A 12,543-nucleotide genomic window follows, 5' to 3' on the forward strand; every position below is an offset into this window, starting at 1 on the left:
ACAGCAGTGCCTGTGTGTATTATAGTGAACAGCAGTCGCTGTGTATATTATAGTGAACAGCAGTCCCTGTGTGTATTATAGTGAACAGCAGTCCCTGTGTGTATTATAGTGAACAGCAGTCCCTGTGTGTATTGTGGAGAACAGCAGTCCCTGTGTGTATTATAGTGAACAGCAGTCCCTGTGTGGATTATAGTGAACAGCAGTCCCTGTGTGTATTATAGTGAACAGCAGTCCCTGTGTGTATTATAGTGAACAGCAGTCCCTGTGTGTATTAGAGTGAACAGCAGTCCCTGTGTATATTATAGTGAACAGCAGTCCCTGTGTGTATTATACTGAACAGCAGTCCCTGTGTGTATTATAGTGAACCTCAGTCCCTGTGTATATTATAGTGAACAGCAGTCCCTGTGTGTATTATAGTGAACAGCAGTCCCTGTGTGTATTATAGAGAACAGCAGTCCCTGTGTGTATTATAGTGAACAGCAGTCCCTGTGTGTATAATAGTGAACAGCAGTCCCTGTGTGTATTATAGTGAACAGCAGTCCCTGTGTATATTATAGTGAACAGCAGTCACTGTGTGTATTATATTGAACAGCAGCCCCTGTGTGTATTATAGAGAACAGCAGTCCCTGTGTGTATTATAGTGAACAGCAGTCCCTGTGTGTATTATAGTGAACAGCAGTCCCTGTGTGTATTATAGTGAACAGCAGTCCCTGTGTGTATTATAGTGAACAGCAGTCCCTGTGTGTATTATAGAGAACAGCAGTCCCTGTGTATATTATAGTGAACAGCAGTCCCTGTGTGTATTATAGTGAACAGCAGTCCCTGTGTATATTATAGTGAACAGCAGTCCCTGTGTATATTATAGAGAACAGCAGTCCCTGTGTGTATCATAGAGAACAGCAGTCCCTGTGTATATTATAGAGAACAGCAGTCCCTGTGTGTATTATAGTGAACAGCAGTCCCTGTGTATATTATAGAGAACAGCAGTCCCTGTGTATATTATAGAGAACAGCAGCCCCTGTGTATATTATAGTGAACATCAGTCCCTGTGTATATTATAGTGAACAGCAGTCCCTGTGTGTATTATAGTGAACAGCAGTCCCTGTGTATATTATAGTGAACCGCAGTCCCTGTGTGTATTATAGTGAACAGTAGTCCCTGTGTATATTATAGTGAACAGCAGTCCCTGTGTGTATTATAGTGAACAGCAGTCCCTGTGTGTATTATAGTGAACAGCAGTCCCTGTGTGTATTATAGTGAACAGCAGTCCCTGTGTGTATTATAGAGAACAGCAGTCCCTGTGTATATTATAGTGAACAGCAGTCCCTGTGTGTATTATAGTGAACAGCAGTCCCTGTGTATATTATAGTGAACAGCAGTCCCTGTGTATATTATAGAGAACAGCAGTCCCTGTGTGTATCATAGAGAACAGCAGTCCCTGTGTATATTATAGAGAACAGCAGTCCCTGTGTGTATTATAGTGAACAGTAGTCCCTGTGTATATTACAGAGAACAGCAGTCCCTGTGTGTATTATAGTGAACAGCAGTCCCTGTGTATATTATAGTGAACAGCAGTCCCTGTGTATATTATAAAGAACAGCAGTCCCTGTGTGTATTATAGACAACAGCAGTCCCTGTGTGTATTATAGTGAACAGCAGTCCCTGTGTATATTATAGTGAACAGCAGTCCCTGTGTGTATTATAGTGAACAGCAGTCCCTGTGTATATTATAGTGAACAGCAGTCCCTGTGTGTATTATAGTGAACAGTAGTCCCTGTGTATATTATAGTGAACAGCAGTCCCTGTGTGTATTACAGTGAACAGCAGTCCCTGTGTATATTATAGTGAACAGCAGTCCCTGTGTGTATTATAGTGAACAGCAGTCCATGTGTATATTATAGTGAACAGCAGTCCCTGTGTATATTATAGAGAACAGCAGTCCCTGTGTATATTATAGTGAACAGCAGTCCCTGTGTATATTATAGAGAACAGCAGTCCCTGTGTATATTATAGTGAACAGCAGTCCCTATGTGTATTATAGAGAACAGCAGTCCCTGTGGATATTATAGAGAACAGCAGTCCCTGTGTATATTATAGTGAACAGCAGTCCCTGTGTGTATTATAGTGAACAGCAGTCCCTGTGTGTATTATAGTGAACAGCAGACCCTGTGTATATTATAGGGAACAGCAGTCCCTGTGTGTAAATTATAGAGAACAGCAGTCCCTCTGAATATTATAGTGAACAGCTGTCCCTGTGTATATATTAGAGAACAGCAGTCCCTGCGTATATTATAGTGAACAGCAGTCCCTGTGTGTATTATAGTGAACAGCAGTCCCTGTGTGTATTATAGTGAACAGCAGTCCCTGTGTATATTATAGAGAACAGCAGTCCCTGCGTATATTATAGTGAACAGCAGTCCCTGTGTATATTATAGAGAACAGCAGTCCCTGTGTGTATTCTAGTGAACAGCAGTCCCTGTGTATATTATAGTGAACAGCAGTCCCTGTGTATATTATAGAGAACAGCAGTCCCTGTGTATATTATAGTGAACAGCAGACCCTGTGTGTATTATAGTGAACAGCAGTCCCTGTGTGTATTATAGTGAACAGCAGTCCCTGTGTATATTATAGTGAACAGCAGTCCCTGTGTATATTATAGTGAACAGCAGTCCCTGTGTATATTATAGAGAACAGCAGTCCCTGTGTATATTATAGTGAACAGCAGTCCCTGTGTGTATTATAGAGAATAGCAGTCCCTGCGTATATTATAGTGAACAGCAGTCCCTGTGTGTATTATAGTGAACAGCAGTCCCTGTGTGTATTATAGTGAACAGCAGTCCCTGTGTATATTATAGAGAACAGCAGCCCCTGTGTATATTATAGTGAACAGTAGTCCCTGTGTATATTATAGAGAACAGCAGTCCCTGCGTATATTATAGTGAACAGCAGTCCCTGTGTATATTACAGAGAACAGCAGACCCTGTGTGTATTATAGTGAACAGCAGTCCCTGTGTATATTATAGTGAACAGCAGTCCCTGTGTATATTATAGGGAACAGCAGTCCCTGTGTATATTATAGTGAACAGCAGTCCCTGTGTGTATTATAGTGAACAGCAGTCCCTGTGTATATTATAGAGAACAGCAGTCCCTGTGTATATTATAGTGAACAGCAGTCCCTGTGTGTATTATAGTGAACAGCAGTCCCTGTGTGTATTATAGTGAACAGCAGTCCCTGTGTATATTACAGTGAACAGCAGTCCCTGTGTGTATTATAGTGAACAGCAGACCCTGTGTATATTATAGGGAACAGCAGTCCCTGTGTGTATTATAGTGAACAGCAGACCCTGTGTATATTATAGAGAACAGCAGTCCCTGTGTGTATTATAGTGAACAGCAGACCCTGTGTAAAATATAGGGAACAGCAGTCCCTGTGTGTATTATAGTGAACAGCAGTCCCTGTGTGTATTATAGTGAACAGCAGTCCCTGTGTATATTATAGTGAACAGCAGTCTCTGTGTATATTATAGAGAACAGCAGTCCCTGTGTGTATTATGGTGAACAGCAGTCCCTGTGTGTATTATAGTGAACAGCAGTCCCTGTGTATATTATAGAGAACAGCAGTCCCTGTGTGTATTATAGCGAACAGCAGTCCCTGTGTATATTACAGTGAACAGCAGTCCCTGTGTGTATTATAGTGAACAGCAGTCCCTGTGTATATTATAGTGAACAGCAGTCCCTGTGTGTATGAAAGAGAACATCAGTCCCTGTGTATATTATAGTGAACAGCAGTCCCTGTGTGTATTATAGTGAACAGCAGTCCCTGTGTATATTATAGTGAACAGCAGTCCCTGTGTGTATTATAGAGAACAGCTGTCCCTGTGTATATTATAGTGAACAGCAGTCCCTGTGTGTATTATAGTGAACAGCAGTCCCTGTGTGTATTATAGTGAACAGCAGTCCCTGTGTGTATTATAGAGAACAGCAGTCCCTGTGTGTATTATAGTGAACAGCAGTCCCTGTGTGGATTATAGTGAACAGCAGTCCCTGTGTGTATTATAGTGAACAGCAGTCCCTGTGTGTATTATAGTGAACAGCAGTCCCTGTGTGTATTATAGTGAACAGCAGTCCCTGTGTGTATTAGAGTGAACAGCAGTCCCTGTGTATATTATAGTGAACAGCAGTCCCTGTGTGTATTATAGTGAACAGCAGTCCCTGTGTGTATTATAGTGAACCTCAGTCCCTGTGTATATTATAGTGAACAGCAGTCCCTGTGTGTATTATAGTGAACAGCAGTCCCTGTGTGTATTATAGAGAACAGCAGTCCCTGTGTGTATTATAGTGAACAGCAGTCCCTGTGTGTATAATAGTGAACAGCAGTCCCTGTGTGTATTATAGTGAACAGCAGTCCCTGTGTATATTATAGTGAACAGCAGTCACTGTGTGTATTATAGTGAACAGCAGCCCCTGTGTGTATTATAGTGAACAGCAGTCCCTGTGTGTATTATAGTGAACAGCAGTCCCTGTGTGTATTATAGAGAACAGCAGTCCCTGTGTGTATTATAGTGAACAGCAGTCCCTGTGTGTATTATAGTGAACAGCAGTCCCTGTGTGTATTATAGTGAACAGCAGTCCCTGTGTGTATTATAGAGAACAGCAGTCCCTGTGTATATTATAGTGAACAGCAGTCCCTGTGTATATTATAGTGAACAGCAGTCCCTGTGTATATTATAGTGAACAGCAGTCCCTGTGTGTATTATAGAGAACAGCAGTCCCTGTGTATATTATAGTGAACAGCAGTCCCTGTGTGTATTATAGTGAACAGCAGTCCCTGTGTGTATGAAAGTGAACAGCAGTCCCTGTGTGTATTATAGAGACCAGCAGTCCCTGTGTATATTATAGTGAACAGCAGTCACTGTGTGTATTATAGTGAACAGCAGCCCCTGTGTATATTATAGTGAACAGCAGTCCCTGTGTGTATTATAGTGAACAGCAGTCCCTGTGTGTATAATAGTGAACAGCAGTCCCTGTGTGTATTATAGTGAACAGCAGTCCCTGTGTGTATTATAGTGAACAGCAGTCCCTGTGTATATTCTCGAGAACAGCAGTCCCTGTGTGTATTATAGTGAACAGCAATCCCTGTGTATATTATAGTGAACAGCAGTCCCTGTGTATATTATAGTGAACAGCAGTCCCTGTGTATATTATAGTGAACAGCAGTCCCTGTGTGTATTATAGAGAACAGCAGTCCCTGTGTGTATTATAGTGAACAGCAGTCCCTGTGTGTATATTATAGTGAACAGCAGTCCCTGTGTGCATTATAGTGAACAGCAGTCCCTGTGTATATTATAGAGAACAGCAGTCCCTGTGTATATTATAGAGAACAGCAGCCCCTGTGTATATTATAGAGAACAGCAGTCCCTGTGTATATTATAGTGAACAGCAGTCCCTGTGTGTATTATAGTGAACAGCAGTCCCTGTGTGTATTACAGTGAACAGCAGTCCCTGTGTGTATTACAGTGAACAGCAGTCCCTGTGTATATTATAGTGAACAGCAGTCCCTGTGTGTATTATAGTGAACAGCAGTCCCTGTGTATATTATAGTGAACAGCAGTCCCTGTGTGTATTATAGAGAACAGCAGTCCCTGTGTGTATTATAGTGAACAGCAGTCTCTGTGTATATTATAGTGAACAGCAGTCCCTGTGTGTATTATAGTGAACAGCAGTCCCTGTGTATATTATAGTGAACAGCAGTCCCTGTGTGTATTATAGTGAACAGTAGTCCCTGTGTATATTATAGTGAACAGCAGTCCCTGTGTGTATTATAGTGAACAGCAGTCCCTGTGTATATTATAGAGAACAGCAGTCCCTGTGTATATTATAGTGAACAGCAGTCCCTGTGTGTATTATAGAGAACAGCAGTTCCTGTGGATATTATAGAGAACAGCAGTCCCTGTGTATATTATAGTGAACAGCAGTCCCTGTGTGTATTATAGTGAACAGCAGTCCCTGTGTGTATTATAGTGAACAGCAGTCCCTGTGTATATTATAGAGAACAGCAGTCCCTGTGTATATTATAGTGAACAGCAGTCCCTGTGTGTATTATAGTGAACAGCAGACCCTGTGTATATTATAGGGAACAGCAGTCCCTGTGTGTATATTATAGAGAACAGCAGTCCCTGTGAATATTAAAGTGAACAGCAGTCCCTGTGTGTATTATAGAGAACAGCAGACCCTGTGCGTATTATAGGGAACAGCTGTCCCTGTGTATATTATAGAGAACAGCAGTCCCTGTGTATATTATAGTGAACAGCAGTCCCTGTGTGTATTATAGTGAACAGCTGTCCCTGTGTATATTATAGAGAACAGCAGTCCCTGCGTATATTATAGTGAACAGCAGTCCCTGTGTGTATTATAGAGAACAGCAGTCCCTGTGTATATTATAGAGAACAGCAGTCCCTGTGTATATTAGAGTGAACAGCAGTCCCTGTGTGTATTATAGTGAACAGCAGTCCCTGTGTATATTATAGTGAACAGCAGTCCCTGTGTATATTATAGTGAACAGCAGTCCCTGTGTGTATTATAGTGAACAGTAGTCCCTGTGTATATTACAGAGAACAGCAGTCCCTGTGTGTATTATAGTGAACAGCAGTCCCTGTGTATATTATAGTGAACAGCAGTCCCTGTGTATATTATAGAGAACAGCAGTCCCTGTGTATATTAGAGTGAACAGCAGTCCCTGTGTGTATTATAGTGAACAGCAGTCCCTGTGTATATTATAGTGAACAGCAGTCCCTGTGTATATTATAGTGAACAGCAGTCCCTGTGTGTATTATAGTGAACAGTAGTCCCTGTGTATATTATAGAGAACAGCAGTCCCTGTGTATATTATAGTGAACAGCAGTCCCTGTGTATATTATAGTGAACAGCAGTCCCTGTGTGTATTATAGTGAACAGTAGTCCCTGTGTATATTACAGAGAACAGCAGTCCCTGTGTGTATTATAGTGAACAGCAGTCCCTGTGTATATTATAGTGAACAGCAGTCCCTGTGTATATTATAGAGAACAGCAGTCCCTGTGTATATTAGAGTGAACAGCAGTCCCTGTGTGTATTATAGTGAACAGCAGTCCCTGTGTATATTATAGTGAACAGCAGTCCCTGTGTATATTATAGTGAACAGCAGTCCCTGTGTGTATTATAGTGAACAGTAGTCCCTGTGTATATTACAGAGAACAGCAGTCCCTGTGTGTATTATAGTGAACAGCAGTCCCTGTGTATATTATAGAGAACAGCAGTCCCTGTGTATATTATAGAGAACAGCAGTCCCTGTGTGTATTATAGTGAACAGCAGACCCTGTGTGTATTATAGAGAACAGCAGTCCCTGTGTGTATTATAGTGAACAGCAGACCCTGTGTGTATTATAGAGAACAGCAGTCCCTGTGTATATTATAGAGAACAGCAGTCCCTGTGTGTATTATAGTGAACAGCAGACCCTGTGTGTATTATAGTGAACAGCAGTCCCTGTGTGTATTATAGAGAACAGCAGTCCCTGTGTGTATTATAGAGAACAGCAGCCCCTGTGTGTATTATAGTGAACAGCAGTCCCTGTGTATATTATAGTGAACAGCAGTCCCTGTGTGTATTATAGGGAACAGCAGTCCCTGTGTGTATTATAGTGAACAGCAGTCCCTGTGTGTATTATAGAGAACAGCAGTCCCTGTGTGTATTATAGAGAACAGCAGTCCCTGTGTGTATTTTAGTGAACAGCAGTCCCTGTGTATATTATAGTGAACAGCAGTCCCTGTGTGTATTATAGTGAACAGCAGACCCTGTATATATTATAGTGAACAGCAGTCCCTGTGTGTATTGTAGTGAACAGGAGTCCCTGTGTGTATTATAGTGAACAGCAGTCCCTGTGTGTATTATAGAGAACAGCAGTCCCTGTGTGTATTATAGAGAACAGCAGTCCCTGTGTGTATTTTAGTGAACAGCAGTCCCTGTGTATATTATAGTGAACAGCAGTCCCTGTGTATATTATAGTGAACACCAGTCCCTGTGTGTATTATAGTGAACAGCAGTCCCTGTGTGTATTATAGTGAACAGCAGTCCATGTGTATATTATAGTGAACACCAGTCCCTGTGTGTATTATAGTGAACAGCAGTCCCTGTGTGTATTATAGTGAACAGCAGTCTCTGTGTATATTATAGTGAACAGCAGTCCCTGTCTGTATTATAGAGAACAGCAGTCCCTGTGTGTATTATAGTGAACAGCAGTCCCTGTGTATATTATAGTGAACAGCAGTCCCTGTGTGTATTATAGTGAACAGCAGTCCCTGTGTGTATTATAGTGAACAGTAGTCCCTGTGTGTATTATAGAGAACAGCAGTCCCTGTGTGTATTATAGTGAACAGCAGTCCCTGTGTATATTATAGTGAACAGCAGTCCCTGTGTGTATTATAGTGAACAGCAGTCCCTGTGTGTATTATAGTGAACAGTAGTCCCTGTGTATATTATAGTGAACAGCAGTCCCTGTGTGTATTATAGAGAACAGCAGTCCCTGTGTATATTATAGTGAACAGCAGTCCCTGTGTGTATTATAGTGAACAGCAGTCTCTGTGTGTATTAGAGTGTACAGCAGTCCCTGTGTGTATTATAGTGAACAGCAGTCTCTGTGTGTATTCTAGTGAACAGTAGTCCCTGTGTATATTATAGTGAACAGCAGTCCCTGTGTGTATTATAGAGAACAGCAGTCCCTGTGTATATTATAGTGAACAGCAGTCCCTGTGTGTATTGTAGTGAACAGCAGTCCCTGTGTATATTATAGTGAACAGCAGTCCCTGTGTATATTATAGTGAACAGCAGTCCCTGTGTGTATTATAGAGAACAGCAGTCCCTGTGTATATTATAGTGAACAGCAGTCCCTGTGTGTATTGTAGTGAACAGCAGTCCCTGTGTATATTATAGTGAACAGCAGTCCCTGTGTATATTATAGTGAACAGCAGTCCCTGTGTGTATTATAGTGAACAGCAGTCCCTGTGTATATTATAGTGAACAGCAGTCCCTGTGTGTATTATAGTGAACAGCAGTCCCTGTGTATATTATAGAGAACAGCAGTCCCTGTGTATATTATAGTGAACAGCAGTCCCTGTGTGTATTATAGTGAACAGCAGTCCCTGTGTATATTATAGAGAACAGCAGTCCCTGTGTGTATTATAGAGAACAGCAGTCCCTGTGTGTCTTCTAGAGAACAGCAGTCCCTGTGTATATTATAGTGAACAGCAGTCCCTGTGTGTATTATAGTGAACAGCAGTCCCTGTGTGTATTATAGTGAACAGCAGTCCCTGTGTATATTATAGTGAACAGCAGTCCCTGTGTGTATTATAGAGAACAGCAGTCCCTGTGTATATTGTAGTGAACAGCAGTCCCTGTGTGTATTATAGTGAACAGCAGTCCCTGTGTATATTATAGTGAACAGCAGTCCCTGTGTGTATTATAGAGAACAGCAGTCCCTGTGTATATTATAGTGAACAGCAGTCCCTGTGTATATTATAGTGAACAGCAGTCCCTGTGTGTATTATAGTGAACAGCAGTCCCTGTGTATATTATAGAGAACAGCAGTCCCTGTGTGTATTATAGTGAACAGCAGTCCCTGTGTATATTATAGTGAACAGCAGTCCCTGTGTGTATTATAGTGAACAGCAGTCCCTGTGTATATTATAGTGAACAGCAGTCCCTGTGTATATTATAGAGAACAGCTGTCCCAGTGTATATTATAATGAACAGCAGTCCCTGTGTATATTATAGAGAACAGCAGTCCCTGTGTGTATTATAGAGAACAGCAGTCCCTGTGTGTATTATAGTGAACAGCAGTCCCTGTGTGTATTATAGTGAACAGCAGTCCCTGTGTGTATTATAGTGAACAGCAGTCCCTCTGTGTATTATAGTGAACAGCAGTCCCTGTGTATATTATAGAGAAGAGCAGTCCCTGTGTGTATTATAGAGAACAGCAGTCCCTGTGTGTATTATAGAGAATAGCAGCCCCTGTGTGTATTATAGTGAACAGCAGTCCCTGTGTATATTACAGTGAACAGCAGTCCCTGTGTATATTACAGTGAACAGCAGTCCCTGTGTATATTATAGTGAACAGCAGTCCCTGTGTGTATTATAGTGAACAGCAGTCCCTGTGTATATTATAGAGAACAGCAGTCCCTGTGTGTATTATAGTGAACAGCAGACCCTGTGTGTATTATAGAGAACAGCAGTCCCTGTGTGTATTATAGAGAACAGCAGTCCCTGTGTGTATTATAGAGAACAGCAGCCCCTGTGTGTATTATAGAGAACAGCAGTCCCTGTGTGTACTTTAGTGAACAGCAGTCCCGGTGTATATTATAGAGAACAGCAGTCCCTGTGTATATTATAGTGAACAGCAGTCCCTGTGTATATTATAGTGAACAGCAGTCCCTGTGTATATTATAGTGAACAGCAGTCCCTGTGTATATTATAGTGAACAGCAGTCCCTGTGTGTATTATAGTGAACAGCAGTCCCTGTGTATATTATAGTGAACAGCAGTCCCTGTGTATATTATAGTGAACAGCAGTCCCTGTGTGTATTATAGGGAACAGCAGTCCCTGTGTGTATTATAGTGAACAGCAGTCCCTGTGTGTATTATAGAGAACAGCAGTCCCTGTGTGTATTAAAGAGAACAGCAGTCCCTGTGTATATTATAGTGAACAGCAGTCCCTGTGTGTATTATAGTGAACAGCAGACCCTGTATATATTATAGTGAACAGCAGTCCCTGTGTGTATTGTAGTGAACAGGAGTCCCTGTGTGTATTATAGTGAACAGCAGTCCCTGTGTGTATTATAGAGAACAGCAGTCCCTGTGTGTATTTTAGTGAACAGCAGTCCCTGTGTATATTATAGTGAACAGCAGTCCCTGTGTATATTATAGTGAACACCAGTCTCTGTGTGTATTATAGTGAACAGCAGTCCCTGTGTGTATTATAGTGAACAGCAGTCCATGTGTATATTATAGTGAACACCAGTCCCTGTGTGTATTATAGTGAACAGCAGTCCCTGTGTGTATTATAGTGAACAGCAGTCTCTGTGTATATTATAGTGAACAGCAGTCCCTGTGTGTATTATAGAGAACAGCAGTCCCTGTGTGTATTATAGTGAACAGCATTCCCTGTGTATATTATAGTGAACAGCAGTCCCTGTGTGTATTATAGTGAACAGCAGTCCCTGTGTGTATTATAGTGAACAGTAGTCCCTGTGTGTATTATAGAGAACAGCAGTCCCTGTGTGTATTATAGTGAACAGCAGTCCCTGTGTATATTATAGTGAACAGCAGTCCCTGTGTGTATTATAGTGAACAGTAGTCCCTGTGTATATTATAGTGAACAGCAGTCCCTGTGTGTATTATAGAGAACAGCAGTCCCTGTGTATATTATAGTGAACAGCAGTCCCTGTGTGTATTATAGTGAACAGCAGTCTCTGTGTGTATTAGAGTGTACAGCAGTCCCTGTGTGTATTATAGTGAACAGCAGTCTCTGTGTGTATTCTAGTGAACAGTAGTCCCTGTGTATATTATAGTGAACAGCAGTCCCTGTGTGTATTATAGAGAACAGCAGTCCCTGTGTATATTATAGTGAACAGCAGTCCCTGTGTGTATTGTAGTGAACAGCAGTCCCTGTGTATATTATAGTGAACAGCAGTCCCTGTGTATATTATAGTGAACAGCAGTCCCTGTGTGTATTATAGAGAACAGCAGTCCCTGTGTATATTATAGTGAACAGCAGTCCCTGTGTGTATTATAGTGAACAGCAGTCCCTGTGTATATTATAGAGAACAGCAGTCCCTGTGTATATTATAGTGAACAGCAGTCCCTGTGTGTATTATAGTGAACAGCAGTCCCTGTGTGTGTTACAGAGACCCGCAGCCCCTGTAGCTGTCATGTGTCGTCATGTTTTCTCACCTGAAATGGCTCTGAGATGGAACAGCACTCGCAGGCTCTGAGATATCGTTCCTCCCTCCACTCTCTGCCCCCTGCATGTTACCTAATCCTGGGAGTCGGCTCCCTGGCTGCCTGTGGACAAATCAATGAAGTTATTCATACACTCCCGGGACTGGGATGGAACGGGATTAAATACAAGGCAATGCTCCCCCTCTCCTGCTGCCCTCCCGCCACCATCCCCACACGCAGGGACAGGGGGTTAGATACAGAGTAAAGCTCGCGGATTTACCTTAAAACGCGAATGATCATGATGACAGAAGTCACGAACGTCACTAATATCAACGTGACAAAAGCGTAATTTTTAAGCACGCGTGGAACTGCAAGAGACGATGAAAGTTCAATCAATTTACTGTAAACACATCAATCAGACAGAGTAAATATTAACACCCACTCCCCCCTGGGGGGACCCTGTAAATATTAACACCCACTCCCCCCGGATGGGGACACCCTGTAAATATTATCACCCACTCCCCCCGGGATACCCTGTAAATATTAACACCCACTCTCCCAGGGGGACCCTGTAAATA

The 12,543-nt window shown here is 41.9% G+C and overlaps 1 long non-coding RNA gene across 1 annotated transcript in view; it reads right to left on the bottom strand.

Moving 5' to 3' along the window:
• LOC148134630 (uncharacterized) overlaps window positions 1-12,333 on the bottom strand; it is a 76,489-nt gene extending 64,156 nt beyond the window's left edge. Inside the window, exons 1-2 of the long non-coding RNA XR_015755809.1 lie at window positions 12,246-12,333; window positions 11,978-12,088 (exon numbers count right to left, since the gene is read on the bottom strand). This is a non-coding gene — a long non-coding RNA (uncharacterized LOC148134630). The remainder of the gene's footprint in view (window positions 1-11,977; window positions 12,089-12,245) is intronic.
• Window positions 12,334-12,543: the final 210 nt, after the last annotated feature.

The sequence above is a fragment of the Chiloscyllium plagiosum genome, unplaced genomic scaffold, assembly GCF_037043375.1.
Source record: "Chiloscyllium plagiosum isolate Xiang-an unplaced genomic scaffold, Cpla_swu_hap1 HiC_scaffold_53Y, whole genome shotgun sequence".
Classification (NCBI taxonomy): domain Eukaryota; kingdom Metazoa; phylum Chordata; class Chondrichthyes; order Orectolobiformes; family Hemiscylliidae; genus Chiloscyllium; species Chiloscyllium plagiosum.